General features: G+C 36.1%; 1 non-coding gene across 1 annotated transcript; it reads right to left on the reverse strand.

The window, feature by feature from the left end:
- Positions 1-15,597: 15,597 nt before the first annotated feature.
- Positions 15,598-15,704, reverse strand: LOC121205553 (small nucleolar RNA R71). The gene has a single exon (XR_005900629.1). It is a non-coding gene; the product is annotated as a small nucleolar RNA R71 (small nucleolar RNA).
- Between the last annotated feature and the right edge of the window lie 712 nt (positions 15,705-16,416).

Consider the following 16,416-nt stretch of genomic DNA (forward strand, 5'->3'; position numbering starts at 1 on the left):
TCCTCATCTTACCACCTTATCATTGTTGTATCTATTTTCAACCCGAGGGTTAAGAACATACCTATCCAAAGTGTCCATTTCACAACACTTACCAAAACGTCACTTGCATCTTAAGTGTTCTTCCATTTCACTAGAAATTTCACCCGTTGAACACATCGGAATACAACTCGGATACACGGATAATTTGCACATAAGTGCATCATATGTAATCAAGCTACCATGTAACTCGCCCATAAGTGAACTCGGACTTAACTCAACGAGTTCGGATGCCTAGTTACATTTCACGAACTCGGACTCAACTCAACGAGTTCGGACATTCGCATCCATAAGTGAACTCGGACTCAACTCAACGAGTTCGGATGCTCAACCATCCTAGTGACATGTCACTTGTATCCTAATCTATTCCTAAGGTTCAAACGGGCGTTTTCCTCGATCACACATCTTTGCCGTCTTCCACGGAATATCGAAATCGGTACTTCGGTGATAGTTCATACTCATCAAGTAATTCACATAATTACATATTATTCAACAATAACCACAAAGCATAATATTTCATGATAATAATCAGCATCATATCATATAAACAACATTAAATTGCTTAAAATGACAATTATGTTACTACATTTACACATGAACTTACCTTGGTACCAAAATATAAAGATTTTGCAATTTAGTCCACAATCTTTTCTTTTCCTCGATCGCGACTTGAATCACGTTTTTCTTGATCTATAATACCAAATTAATCTTATTTAATACATACATTCATCAAAACAGCATTTAATACGAACTTTGGAAAAAGTACACTTTTGCCCCTAAACTTTTGCATAATTACACTTTTTCCCCTAGGCTCGGGAATTAAACTTTATTCCTTATTCTTATGTTTTATAACATGCTGATCATTTTTCCCTTCTATGGCAACATCAAATTCTCTCTCTAACATATACTTGTGACTATTAGGTATTTTTGTCGATTAAGCCCTTTTACTCGTTTTCACTCAAAACCGAGTAGCACAGGTTGTCTAACATAATTTAAAACCCTATATTCTATCATAAAACATCAAAATACACAAATTTCACCTATGGGTATTTTTCCAAATATAAACCCTAGGTTGAATTATTGCTAACATAAGCTTAATCGAGCTACCGGGATTCCAAAAACGTAAAGAACATTAAAAACGGGGCTTGGAATCACTTACTATGGAGCTTGGAAGCTTGAAACAAACCATAGCTATGGAGAACCCTTGAAATTTCGGCCTAATGAAGAAGATGGACAAAAATTGGCTTTTAATTTTGTTTTTAATTCATTTTAATAACTAAATGACCAAAATACCCTTACTACTAAACTTTCCAAAAATTCCTTCCATGTCCTAATTTTGTCCATGAACTTAAAATTGGTCAAATTACTATTTAAGACCTCCTCATTAATATTCCAAAACAATTTCATACTAAAAACTTCTAGAATGCAAGTTTTGCAACTTATTCGATTTAGTCCCTACTTTCAATTTAAGCACTTTAGGCATAGAATTTCATCATGAAATTTTCACACAATCATGCAATCATATCATAAACATCAAAATAATTGCAAAATAATTATTTCTATCTCGTATTTGTGGTCACAAAACCACTATTCCGATTAAGCCCTAATTCAGGATATTACAACTCTCTCCCCCTTTTAAGGATTTTCGTCCTCGAAAATCTTATTGGTAAACAGGTGTGGGTATTGGTTTTTCATAGTTTCTTCAGGTTCCCATGTAGTCTCTTCTACCCCATGCTTTTGCCACAACACTTTCACAAGTGCTATACTTTTATTTCTTAGTTGTTTGACTTCTCGAGCTAAAATCTTAATCGGTTCTTCTTCATAAGTCATATCCGGTCGTAGTTTAACTTCTGTCGGTGAAATTATATGTGAAGGATCCGAACGATACTGACGTAACATAGATACATGAAACACATCATGAATCTTCTCTAATTCAGGTGGTAACGATAGCCGATATGCTACCGGTCCAACTTTTTCAATTATTTCATACGGTCCAATAAAACGCGGACTTAACTTGCCCTTTCGTCCAAATCTAAGGACTTTCTTCCATGGAGACACTTTCAAAAATACCTTATCACCAACTTGAAACTCCATTTCTTTTCGTTTCAAATCCGCATAAGATTTCTGTCTATCTGTAGCAGCTTTCAAACAATCTCGAATCACTTTCACCTTTTCTTCGGTTTCTTTTATTAAATCAACTCCATAAATCTGACTTTCCTTGAGTTCAGTCCAATACAATGGCGTCCGACATTTACGACCATATAATGCTTCATAAGGTGCCATCTTTAAACTTGTCTGATAACTATTATTATAAGAAAATTCTACCAATGGTAAGTACCCTTCCCAACTATCTTGAAATTCCAATACGCAACATCTGAGCATGTCTTCAAGAATCTGAATTACTCTCTCTGATTGTCCATCAGTTTGTGGATGAAAGGCAGTGCTGAAATTTAACTTTGTACCTAATGCTTCTTACAACTTTTTCCAAAACCGTGATGTAAATCTCGGATCTCTATCCGAAATGATTGACAAAGGTATCCCATGAAGTCTAACAATCTCTCGGATTTACAATTCAGCCAACTTATTAAGAGAATAATCTGTACGTACCGGAATAAAATGAGCCGATTTAGTCAGTCTGTCAACTATTGCCCAGATGGCATTTTTCTTCCCTAGAGTTAACGGCAACCCTGATATAAAATCCATAGTAATCCGATCCCATTTCCATTCAGGAACCATAATAGGCTGAAGTAATCCCGAAGGTACTTGGTGTTCAGCTTTCACTTGTTGACAAACTAAGCACTTTGATACAAACTCGGAAATATCTCTTTTCATTCCACTCCACCAGTACATTTTCTTCAAGTCATTATACACCTTCGTACTGCCCGGATGAACCGCTAAACAACTATTATGTGCTTCATGCAAAATCTTTTGAATCAACTCATCGTTTTTCGGTACACAAATCCGATTTTTAAACATCAAACAACCATCAGAACTGATTCTGAAATTTGATCCCGTATCAGCTTCACACTGTTTTCTTTTGGCTAGCAAATCTTGATCATTTTTTTGAGCTTCAGAAATCTCTTGTAAAAACATCGGTCTTGCTCTTAACTCTGCTAGAATCGAACCGTCATCTGACATTTTCAACTAAGTGTTCATAACTCTCAAAGCAAACAACAACTTTCTACTTAAAGCATCGGCAACCACATTCGCTTTTCCCGGATGATAATCGATAACAAGATCGTAATCTTTCAATAACTCTAACCATCTTCGCTGTCTCAAATTCAAGTCTTTTTGTGACATCAAGTATTTAAGACTTTTGTGATCGCTATATACTCGACACTTTTCACCATACAAATAATGTCGCCAAATCTTCAAAGCAAACACCACTGCAGCCAATTCCAAATCGTGAGTAGGATAATTCCTCTCATGAGGTTTTAACTGCCTCGAAGCATAAGCCACCACTTTTCCTTCTTGCATGAGTACACACCCCAAACCATTTAGAGAAGCATCACTATACACCACAAATTCTTTACCTGATTCGGGTTGTATCAACACTGGTGCTTCAGTTAATAACTTTTTCAATTCTTCGAAACTCTGTTGACATTCTTCCGTCCATTCAAATTTAACATCCTTTCGGAGTAGTCTAGTCATAGGAGCAGCAATTATAGAAAATCCATTTACAAACCGTCGATAATACCCAGCTAGCCCTAAGAAACTCCTAACTTCAGTTACATTTTTCGGTGGTTTCCAATCAACAATGGCTAAAATTTTACTAGGATCAACCCGTATACCATCACCTGAAACAATATGACCCAAAAATCCAACTTTCCGGAGCCAAAATTCACTTTTACTAAACTTAACATACAGCTGCTTATCTCTCAAAGTTTGCAAAACTATCCTCAAATGCTCAGCATGCTCTGTCTCATCTTTTGAATAAATTAAAATATCATCTATAAACACCATAACAAATCTGTCCAGGTATGGCCGAACTATGCGATTCATTAAGTCCATAAACACAGCAGGAGCATTTGTCAACCCGAACGGCATAACTAAAAATTCATAATGACCGTACCTTGTTCTAAAAGCAGTTTTAGGCACATCTGGCTCTTTTACTCGCAGTTGATAATACCCAGATCTCAAGTCAATCTTTGAAAACCATGTCGCTCCTTTTAGCTGATCAAACAAATCATCAATTCTCGGCAACGGATACTTGTTTTTGATTGTCACCTTGTTTAACTGCCGATAATCAACACATAATCTCATAGAACAATCCTTCTTTTTCACAAATAACACGGGAGCACCCCAAGGTGAAAAACTCGATCTCACAAAGCCTTTATCAGTTAACTCTTGCAACTGCGACTTTAATTCTTTCAACTCTGTTGGTGCCATTCTATATGGAGCAATCGAGATCGGAGCTATTCCCGGTATCAAATCTATACCAAATTCTACTTTCCTGACTGGAGGCAAACCCGGTAATTCTTCTGGAAATACGTCTGCAAATTCACACACAACCGGCACTGATTCAACTTTCTTTTCAACTTCTTTTGTATTAATTACATACGCCAAATAAGCTTCATAACCCTTTCTCAAATATCTCTGAGCCGACATCGAAGAAATCATACTAGATAATGCCTCTGATTTGTCTGGCTCAACCCGCAGAATTTCACCACTTTCACACTTTAATTCCATAACCTTTTCTTTGCAATTTATTATAGCATCATGCAATGTCAACCAATCCATACCCAAAATAACATTAAATTCATCAAACGGCAACAACATCAAGTCGGCCGGAAACTAATGACCCCGAATCATTAAAGGGCATTTCTTACTTACTTTATCAACTATCACGCATTTGCCTAGTGGATTCGACACTCTAATCATAAATTATGTGTTCTCAACAGGTATATTCATACTAGACACCAGTTTCATGCATACATATGAATGAGTAGAACCAGGATCAATCAAAGCAATAACATTAATATCATAAAGAGAAAATGTACCGGTAATCACATCGGGTGAGAAAGCATCTTCACGCGCTTTAATAGCATAAGTTCTAGCCGGAGCTCTTCCCTCAGATCTAACTGCTGCATCTCTGGCTACGTTCTTACTGCTTGTTTCACTTCCAGCTTTTCTCGGATACCTTCCCCTCGAGTTTGCACCACTAGCTTTTACACTCTGAAATTTTTCTTTCTCAGCTCTCTCTGGGCAGTCTCTAATAAAATGATCCGGAGAACCACATCGAAAACATTCATTTGCTCTGCACGGACCAAAATGATTTCTACCACACCGCTAGCACTCGTGTTTAACAAATCTCGTATTTCTCACACTAGCCGCAGAAGTAGTCTGAGATTTAGGACCCACATTCTGCTTCTTAAAATTTCCATATGATTGCCCAGCTGAAACTTGGGAACGAGGATTCATATTTCTTGACTTTCTGGTTTGTTGTGAGGGTGCATTACTCATTGGTCTTTTCTTCCAATTTCGTGTTTCAGATTCTACCTTTTTCTTTTCCTTCAGTAATTCTTCAGCCTTGCAAGCTCGATCAACCAGTACTACCATTTCTTTTAGTTCAAGGATCCCGACAAATACCTTAATGTCTTCGTTGAGCCCGTCTTCAAATCGTCGACACATCTTGGCTTCTGTAGGAACATATTCCCTGGCATACTTACTCAATCGAACAAACTCTCTTTCATATTCTGAGACTGTCATATTACCTTGCTTCAGCTCAAGAAACTCTTTACATTTCTGATCAATAAATCTTTCACTAATATATTTCTTCCGAAACTCTTCTTGAAAGAATTCCCAGGTTACCCTCTCGTTCGGAACCACCGAAATCAAAGTCTTCCACCAATTATAGGCTGAATCTCGCAACAAAGATGTAGCACATTTCAAACATTCTTCAGGTGTACAAGATAATTCATCAAATACCCGGACAGAATTTTCAAGCCAGAACTCTGCTTTCTCTGCATCATCATCAATATTTGCTCTAAATTCTTCAGCCCCTTGTTTACGAATTCTATCAACGGGGCTTCTATGAAATTTTATCATATCCACTCCTTAAGGCATCGGAGGCATAGGTTGAGGAATTGGGGGAGGTGGGGGAGGTCGTACATTTGGGTTCGTACGACCGAACTTAGTGTACCATACACTCATCATTTGGAGAAAGGCTTCCCGATCCCTTTCTCCTCCTCCCTGACCAACAGTAGGGGGTGGGTTTTTAGTCGGCGCTGCCCCTTCAGCCGGAGCTGGTGCATTACTCTCTACATCATCTGCCACAGCTGGATCGAGATCCATTTACTATGTAAAAATCATTTAAAAAGGTCAGAAGTCGTCACACTATCACAATTCATACATATGGCATGTATAGCAAAATCCGTACATACAACACGTAGTCTGAGAATCGACTAAACCTGCTCTGATACCACTAAATGTAACGCCCCCATGCCCGAGACCATCGCCGGAGTCGAGCTTGAGGGGTTACCGAACAATATTTATCAAATTAAGAACTTCAAATCATTTATTTCTACATTCACAACTTTTTAACTACCCGCGTCACAGTTACAAGAAAAATCATATCTCGAGTTACGAAACTTGAAATCTAGATCCGTAAATTTTCCCTAAATCTAGACTCATATATCTATTTACTAATTGTTTTCTAGAATTTTTGGTTGAGCCAATTAGTACAGTTTATTAGTTAAAGTCTCCCCTGTTTCAGGGTTCGACTGCTTTGACCTCTGTGTATTACGAATCAGATATTTCTCTATACAGAAATTAAATGACTATGAGGTTTGTTTCTCTTAAAACTAGAATCAATAAAGAACCTGTACATATAAATAACAACTTCTAATTATTTTTGTAAAATGTATTATGAATTTTTAAAGTCAGAACAGGGGATCCAGAAATCACTCTGGCCGTGTTTCACAAAAGTTTAAATATCTCATAAAATATAATTTATATGCCTGTTTTGTTCAATCCACATGAAAATAGACTCATTAAGATTCAATTTCATAACTTACTCATCATTTATTTCCATTTATACTATTTTTAGCGATTTTTCAAATTCATGTAATTGCTGCAGCAATATTCTGTTTTAAGGCAAGTTTCATCTTTCCATGAATTATTATGAACTAGATAACCTATTAAACTTCCATAATATCAAACATGATCTAAATTAGCCATCACCATGACTTATCAATATCAAACATTTTCTCAACCAAACATGGCCATATCATAAAATTATTTACACAAAATAAGTATATTGCTATACATGCCATACTTAAGTTTTACAAGCCATTTACCCAGATGAAAGTCCTTTGGATACTGTGATCGAACCTTCGACCCATCCCGATTCCCGAGCTGGCTTGTTCAAAACTACAGTAAATAAAGAGAAGGGAGTAAGCATAAATGCTTAGTAAGTTCATATGTAAATAACAAGTAGCATAACAATACAAATATACCCAACAACTTTAGCATGGTATCACCAAAACATATATCACATTTCTAAACATCATTCCTCATCTTACCACCTTATCATTGTTGTATCTAATTTCAACCCGAGGGTTAAGAACATACCTGTCCAAAGTGTCCATTTCACAACACTTACCAAAACGTCACTTGCATATTAAGTGTTCTTCCATTTCACTAGAAATTTCACCCGTTGAACACATCGGAATACAACTCGGATATACGGATAATTTGCACATAAGTGTCTCATATGTAATCAAGCTACCATGTAACCCGCCCATAAGTGAACTCAGACTCAACTCAACGAGCTCGGGCGTTCGCATCCATAAGTGAACTCAGACTCAACTCAACGAGTTCGGATGCCTAGTTACATTTCACGAACTCGGACTCAACTCAACGAGTTCGGACATTCGCATCCATAAGTGAACTCGGACTCAACTCAACGAGTTCGGATGCTCAACCATCCTAGTGACATGTCACTTGTATCCTAATCTATTCCTAAGGTTCAAACGGGCGTTTTCCTCGATCACACATCTTTGCCGTCTTCCACGGAATATCGAAATCGGTACTTCGGTGATAGTTCATACTCATCAAGTAATTCACATAATTACATATTATTCAACAATAACCACAAAGCATAATATTTCATGATAATAATCAGCATCATATCATATAAACAACATTAAATTGCTTAAAATGACAATTATGTTACTACATTTACACATGAACTTACCTTGGTACCAAAATATAAAGATTTTGCAATTTAGTCCACAATCTTTTCTTTTCCTCGATCGTGACTTGAATCACGTTTTTCTTGATCTATAATACCAAATTAATCTTATTTAATACATACATTCATCAAAACAGCATTTAATACGAACTTTGGAAAAAGTACACTTTTGCCCCTAAACTTTTGCATAATTACACTTTTTCCCCTAGGCTCGGGAATTAAACTTTATTCCTTATTCTTATGTTTTATAACATGCTGATCATTTTTCCCTTCTATGGCAACATCAAATTCTCTCTCTAACATATACTTGTGACTATTAGGTATTTTTGTCGATTAAGCCCTTTTACTCGTTTTCACTCAAAACCGAGTAGCACAAGTTGTCTAACATAATTTAAAACCCCATATTCTATCATAAAACATCAAAATACACAAATTTCACCTATGGGTATTTTTCCAAATATAAACCCTAGGTTGAATTATTGCTAACATAAGCTTAATCGAGCTACCGGGATTCCAAAAACTTAAAGAATATTAAAAACGGGGCTTGGAATCACTTACTATGGAGCTTGGAAGCTTGAAACAAACCCTAGCTATGGAGAACCCTTGAAATTTCGGGCTAATGAAGAAGATGGACAAAAATTGGCTTTTAATTTTGTTTTTAATTCATTTTAATAACTAAATGACCAAAATACCCTTACTACTAAACTTTCCATAAATTCCTTCCATGTCCTAATTTTGTCCATGAACTTAAAATTGGTCAAATTTCTATTTAAGACCTCCTCATTAATATTCCAAAACAATTTCATACTAAAAACTTCTAGAATGCAAGTTTTGCAACTTATTCGATTTAGTCCCTACTTTCAATTTAAGCACTTTAGGCATAGAATTTCATCACGAAATTTTCACACAATCATGAAATCATATCATAAACATCAAAATAATTGTAAAATAATTATTTCTATCTCGAATTTGTGGTCACAAAACCACTATTCCGATTAAGCCCTAATTCAGGATATTACATCTAGGATATTGATTCAAGCATTGATGTGCTTATTTAGAGGAGCAAAAGCCCCTGTCTAATAGTAGATCTAACATAATTAAGCAGAGGTGATTGCACCTCTAGACATTGGGCGACATAAATCTGCCGGATTAGGGTCAAACCTAATAAGGGAATCCATAGATCGAGTTAATGCAACACTAGGGGTTTTAATTACAAAGAGATTTCAATGAATCAACCTAGGGTTAGACATTGTTAGTCTCGAGAGAGATAATAATATAAATTAAGGATTTCTACGGATCGAGTTATGTGAATAAATCGTCTAGTTCAGCGTCAAATAACAAATGAAGTCTAGGTGGATTCTTCCTTGGGTATTGTCTGAATCAATCAATTTTCCCATAAGTATTTCCCCAATGTACTTCCTGTGCATTCTTAGTTTAGTTAATTAGTTTAGATAAAGCAAATCCCCTTATTTTTAGGCTAGATAATAAAAAAAGTTAATACTAGTACTTTTAGTTCCTGTGGGTTCGACATTCCGGTATTGCTATAAGCTATACTTCTGTTCGATTGGTGCGCTTGCATTTATCGTGATAATAGTTAGTTTTCAAGTACGGTCAATCATAATATAAAACTTATCATGCACATCAAGTTTTTGGAGCCGTTGCCGGGGTCTAAGATATTAGGAACGCTTAATTTTTATTACTTTAGCTATTTATTTTATTGCAATTTAATTTTTATTTTAATTTTGTTTATATCACTAAATTTTATTTTATTTACTTCTGACAGGTTTTTAATAGTTTATGACTAGAAGAAAACCGTCAGGACCCTTACTTTTTGATAGTGAGATCGAAAGCATAGCTCGCAGAAATCGAAGAGAAATAAGGCGAAGCCTAAGATACATAGAGGAAGAGGGAGCGGAAGATATTCACACCACAACCGATGAGATGGTTGAAAATCAGGCTCCTGCGATTGCTGCTGATCCAGTAAATCAGAATCTTGCTCCTCATACTATGTATGATTATGCTAAACCTAACTTAACAGGAATTGAATCGAGTATAGTTAGACCCTGCACGGACCAAAATGATTTCTACCACACCGCTAGCACTCGTGTTTAACAAATCTCGTATTTCTCACACTAGCCGCAGAAGTAGTCTGAGATTTAGGACCCACATTCTGCTTCTTAAAATTTCCATATGATTGCCCAGCTGAAACTTGGGAACGAGGATTCATATTTCTTGACTTTCTGGTTTGTTGTGAGGGTGCATTACTCATTGGTCTTTTCTTCCAATTTCGTGTTTCAGATTCTACCTTTTTCTTTTCCTTCAGTAATTCTTCAGCCTTGCAAGCTCGATCAACCAGTACTACCATTTCTTTTAGTTCAAGGATCCCGACAAATACCTTAATGTCTTCGTTGAGCCCGTCTTCAAATCGTCGACACATCTTGGCTTCTGTAGGAACATATTCCCTGGCATACTTACTCAATCGAACAAACTCTCTTTCATATTCTGAGACTGTCATATTACCTTGCTTCAGCTCAAGAAACTCTTTACATTTCTGATCAATAAATCTTTCACTAATATATTTCTTCCGAAACTCTTCTTGAAAGAATTCCCAGGTTACCCTCTCGTTCGGAACCACCGAAATCAAAGTCTTCCACCAATTATAGGCTGAATCTCGCAACAAAGATGTAGCACATTTCAAACATTCTTCAGGTGTACAAGATAATTCATCAAATACCCGGACAGAATTTTCAAGCCAGAACTCTGCTTTCTCTGCATCATCATCAATATTTGCTCTAAATTCTTCAGCCCCTTGTTTACGAATTCTATCAACGGGGCTTCTATGAAATTTTATCATATCCACTCCTTAAGGCATCGGAGGCATAGGTTGAGGAATTGGGGGAGGTGGGGGAGGTCGTACATTTGGGTTCGTACGACCGAACTTAGTGTACCATACACTCATCATTTGGAGAAAGGCTTCCCGATCCCTTTCTCCTCCTCCCTGACCAACAGTAGGGGGTGGGTTTTTAGTCGGCGCTGCCCCTTCAGCCGGAGCTGGTGCATTACTCTCTACATCATCTGCCACAGCTGGATCGAGATCCATTTACTATGTAAAAATCATTTAAAAAGGTCAGAAGTCGTCACACTATCACAATTCATACATATGGCATGTATAGCAAAATCCGTACATACAACACGTAGTCTGAGAATCGACTAAACCTGCTCTGATACCACTAAATGTAACGCCCCCATGCCCGAGACCATCGCCGGAGTCGAGCTTGAGGGGTTACCGAACAATATTTATCAAATTAAGAACTTCAAATCATTTATTTCTACATTCACAACTTTTTAACTACCCGCGTCACAGTTACAAGAAAAATCATATCTCGAGTTACGAAACTTGAAATCTAGATCCGTAAATTTTCCCTAAATCTAGACTCATATATCTATTTACTAATTGTTTTCTAGAATTTTTGGTTGAGCCAATTAGTACAGTTTATTAGTTAAAGTCTCCCCTGTTTCAGGGTTCGACTGCTTTGACCTCTGTGTATTACGAATCAGATATTTCTCTATACAGAAATTAAATGACTATGAGGTTTGTTTCTCTTAAAACTAGAATCAATAAAGAACCTGTACATATAAATAACAACTTCTAATTATTTTTGTAAAATGTATTATGAATTTTTAAAGTCAGAACAGGGGATCCAGAAATCACTCTGGCCGTGTTTCACAAAAGTTTAAATATCTCATAAAATATAATTTATATGCCTGTTTTGTTCAATCCACATGAAAATAGACTCATTAAGATTCAATTTCATAACTTACTCATCATTTATTTCCATTTATACTATTTTTAGCGATTTTTCAAATTCATGTAATTGCTGCAGCAATATTCTGTTTTAAGGCAAGTTTCATCTTTCCATGAATTATTATGAACTAGATAACCTATTAAACTTCCATAATATCAAACATGATCTAAATTAGCCATCACCATGACTTATCAATATCAAACATTTTCTCAACCAAACATGGCCATATCATAAAATTATTTACACAAAATAAGTATATTGCTATACATGCCATACTTAAGTTTTACAAGCCATTTACCCAGATGAAAGTCCTTTGGATACTGTGATCGAACCTTCGACCCATCCCGATTCCCGAGCTGGCTTGTTCAAAACTACAGTAAATAAAGAGAAGGGAGTAAGCATAAATGCTTAGTAAGTTCATATGTAAATAACAAGTAGCATAACAATACAAATATACCCAACAACTTTAGCATGGTATCACCAAAACATATATCACATTTCTAAACATCATTCCTCATCTTACCACCTTATCATTGTTGTATCTAATTTCAACCCGAGGGTTAAGAACATACCTGTCCAAAGTGTCCATTTCACAACACTTACCAAAACGTCACTTGCATATTAAGTGTTCTTCCATTTCACTAGAAATTTCACCCGTTGAACACATCGGAATACAACTCGGATATACGGATAATTTGCACATAAGTGTCTCATATGTAATCAAGCTACCATGTAACCCGCCCATAAGTGAACTCAGACTCAACTCAACGAGCTCGGGCGTTCGCATCCATAAGTGAACTCAGACTCAACTCAACGAGTTCGGATGCCTAGTTACATTTCACGAACTCGGACTCAACTCAACGAGTTCGGACATTCGCATCCATAAGTGAACTCGGACTCAACTCAACGAGTTCGGATGCTCAACCATCCTAGTGACATGTCACTTGTATCCTAATCTATTCCTAAGGTTCAAACGGGCGTTTTCCTCGATCACACATCTTTGCCGTCTTCCACGGAATATCGAAATCGGTACTTCGGTGATAGTTCATACTCATCAAGTAATTCACATAATTACATATTATTCAACAATAACCACAAAGCATAATATTTCATGATAATAATCAGCATCATATCATATAAACAACATTAAATTGCTTAAAATGACAATTATGTTACTACATTTACACATGAACTTACCTTGGTACCAAAATATAAAGATTTTGCAATTTAGTCCACAATCTTTTCTTTTCCTCGATCGTGACTTGAATCACGTTTTTCTTGATCTATAATACCAAATTAATCTTATTTAATACATACATTCATCAAAACAGCATTTAATACGAACTTTGGAAAAAGTACACTTTTGCCCCTAAACTTTTGCATAATTACACTTTTTCCCCTAGGCTCGGGAATTAAACTTTATTCCTTATTCTTATGTTTTATAACATGCTGATCATTTTTCCCTTCTATGGCAACATCAAATTCTCTCTCTAACATATACTTGTGACTATTAGGTATTTTTGTCGATTAAGCCCTTTTACTCGTTTTCACTCAAAACCGAGTAGCACAAGTTGTCTAACATAATTTAAAACCCCATATTCTATCATAAAACATCAAAATACACAAATTTCACCTATGGGTATTTTTCCAAATATAAACCCTAGGTTGAATTATTGCTAACATAAGCTTAATCGAGCTACCGGGATTCCAAAAACTTAAAGAATATTAAAAACGGGGCTTGGAATCACTTACTATGGAGCTTGGAAGCTTGAAACAAACCCTAGCTATGGAGAACCCTTGAAATTTCGGGCTAATGAAGAAGATGGACAAAAATTGGCTTTTAATTTTGTTTTTAATTCATTTTAATAACTAAATGACCAAAATACCCTTACTACTAAACTTTCCATAAATTCCTTCCATGTCCTAATTTTGTCCATGAACTTAAAATTGGTCAAATTTCTATTTAAGACCTCCTCATTAATATTCCAAAACAATTTCATACTAAAAACTTCTAGAATGCAAGTTTTGCAACTTATTCGATTTAGTCCCTACTTTCAATTTAAGCACTTTAGGCATAGAATTTCATCACGAAATTTTCACACAATCATGAAATCATATCATAAACATCAAAATAATTGTAAAATAATTATTTCTATCTCGAATTTGTGGTCACAAAACCACTATTCCGATTAAGCCCTAATTCAGGATATTACATCTAGGATATTGATTCAAGCATTGATGTGCTTATTTAGAGGAGCAAAAGCCCCTGTCTAATAGTAGATCTAACATAATTAAGCAGAGGTGATTGCACCTCTAGACATTGGGCGACATAAATCTGCCGGATTAGGGTCAAACCTAATAAGGGAATCCATAGATCGAGTTAATGCAACACTAGGGGTTTTAATTACAAAGAGATTTCAATGAATCAACCTAGGGTTAGACATTGTTAGTCTCGAGAGAGATAATAATATAAATTAAGGATTTCTACGGATCGAGTTATGTGAATAAATCGTCTAGTTCAGCGTCAAATAACAAATGAAGTCTAGGTGGATTCTTCCTTGGGTATTGTCTGAATCAATCAATTTTCCCATAAGTATTTCCCCAATGTACTTCCTGTGCATTCTTAGTTTAGTTAATTAGTTTAGATAAAGCAAATCCCCTTATTTTTAGGCTAGATAATAAAAAAAGTTAATACTAGTACTTTTAGTTCCTGTGGGTTCGACATTCCGGTATTGCTATAAGCTATACTTCTGTTCGATTGGTGCGCTTGCATTTATCGTGATAATAGTTAGTTTTCAAGTACGGTCAATCATAATATAAAACTTATCATGCACATCAAGTTTTTGGAGCCGTTGCCGGGGTCTAAGATATTAGGAACGCTTAATTTTTATTACTTTAGCTATTTATTTTATTGCAATTTAATTTTTATTTTAATTTTGTTTATATCACTAAATTTTATTTTATTTACTTCTGACAGGTTTTTAATAGTTTATGACTAGAAGAAAACCGTCAGGACCCTTACTTTTTGATAGTGAGATCGAAAGCATAGCTCGCAGAAATCGAAGAGAAATAAGGCGAAGCCTAAGATACATAGAGGAAGAGGGAGCGGAAGATATTCACACCACAACCGATGAGATGGTTGAAAATCAGGCTCCTGCGATTGCTGCTGATCCAGTAAATCAGAATCTTGCTCCTCATACTATGTATGATTATGCTAAACCTAACTTAACAGGAATTGAATCGAGTATAGTTAGACCAGCTGTTGCTGCAAATAATTTTGAACTGAAACCTAACACAATTCAAATGATACAACAGTTCGTTCAGTTTGATGGTTTGCAGGACGAGGATCCAAACACTCATTTAGAAAATTTTTTGGAACTCTGCGACACATTTAAAATCAATGGCATTTCTGATGATGTCATTCGCCTTCGATTATTCCCTTTTTCATTAAGGAATAAGGCTAAACATTGGTTGAACTCGTTACTACGAAGGTCAATCACTACTTGGGAACAAATGGTCTAAAAGTTTTTACTTAAATATTTTCCGCCGGCTAAAACGGCTAAATTGAGGAATGATATCTCTTCTTTTGTGCAGATGGATCTAGAAACTCTTTATGATGCATGGGAGAGATAAAATGACCTATTGAGAAGGTGCCCTCACCATGGGTTACCCTTATGGTTGCAGGTTCAGACGTTTTACAATGGTGTGAGCCCCTCAACAAGCCAACTGATCGACTCAGCCGCCGGTGGAACATTAAACAACAAAACACCTGAAGAGAATTATGAATTTGTTGAAGAGATGTCACTGAATAACTATCAGTGACAAGTCATGAGAACAAAACTGAAAAAAGCAGCTCGTGTTTTCAACCTCGACGTGGTCACTATACTGTCAAACCAGCTAGAACTTTTAAATAAAAAGATTGCTGGTGTATATAGTTTTACTCAGGTACATCTAGTGATGAGGTGTGATTCAAATGGAGGAATGCACAACCCAGATTTTCCACCCTTCAACCCTGGCACCAAGAAGGAACAAGTTCACTACATGGGTAATAACTCTAGACCTCAAAATAACCCAAATAGTAACACTTATAATGCAGGTTGGAGGAACCATCCCAATTTCTCGAGGGGTGGTAAAGGAAATCAAAGGCCACAGCATCCTCTGAGTTTTCAACAACCACCTTACCAGCGAGAAAAGAAATTGAACTTTGAGGAGATGCTAACGAAATTCATAGTGGTATCTGAAACAAGTTTCCAAAACACTGAGACAGCTCTTAGAAATTAGCAAGCATCAATTCAAGGGCTCGAGAATCAAACAGGCCAGTCAGCAAAGATAATTTCTGAATGACCACAAGGTAGTTTGCTGAGTAATACTGAAAATAAC

The sequence above is a fragment of the Gossypium hirsutum genome, chromosome A08, assembly GCF_007990345.1.
Source record: "Gossypium hirsutum isolate 1008001.06 chromosome A08, Gossypium_hirsutum_v2.1, whole genome shotgun sequence".
In the NCBI taxonomy this organism is placed as follows: Eukaryota; Viridiplantae; Streptophyta; class Magnoliopsida; order Malvales; family Malvaceae; genus Gossypium; species Gossypium hirsutum.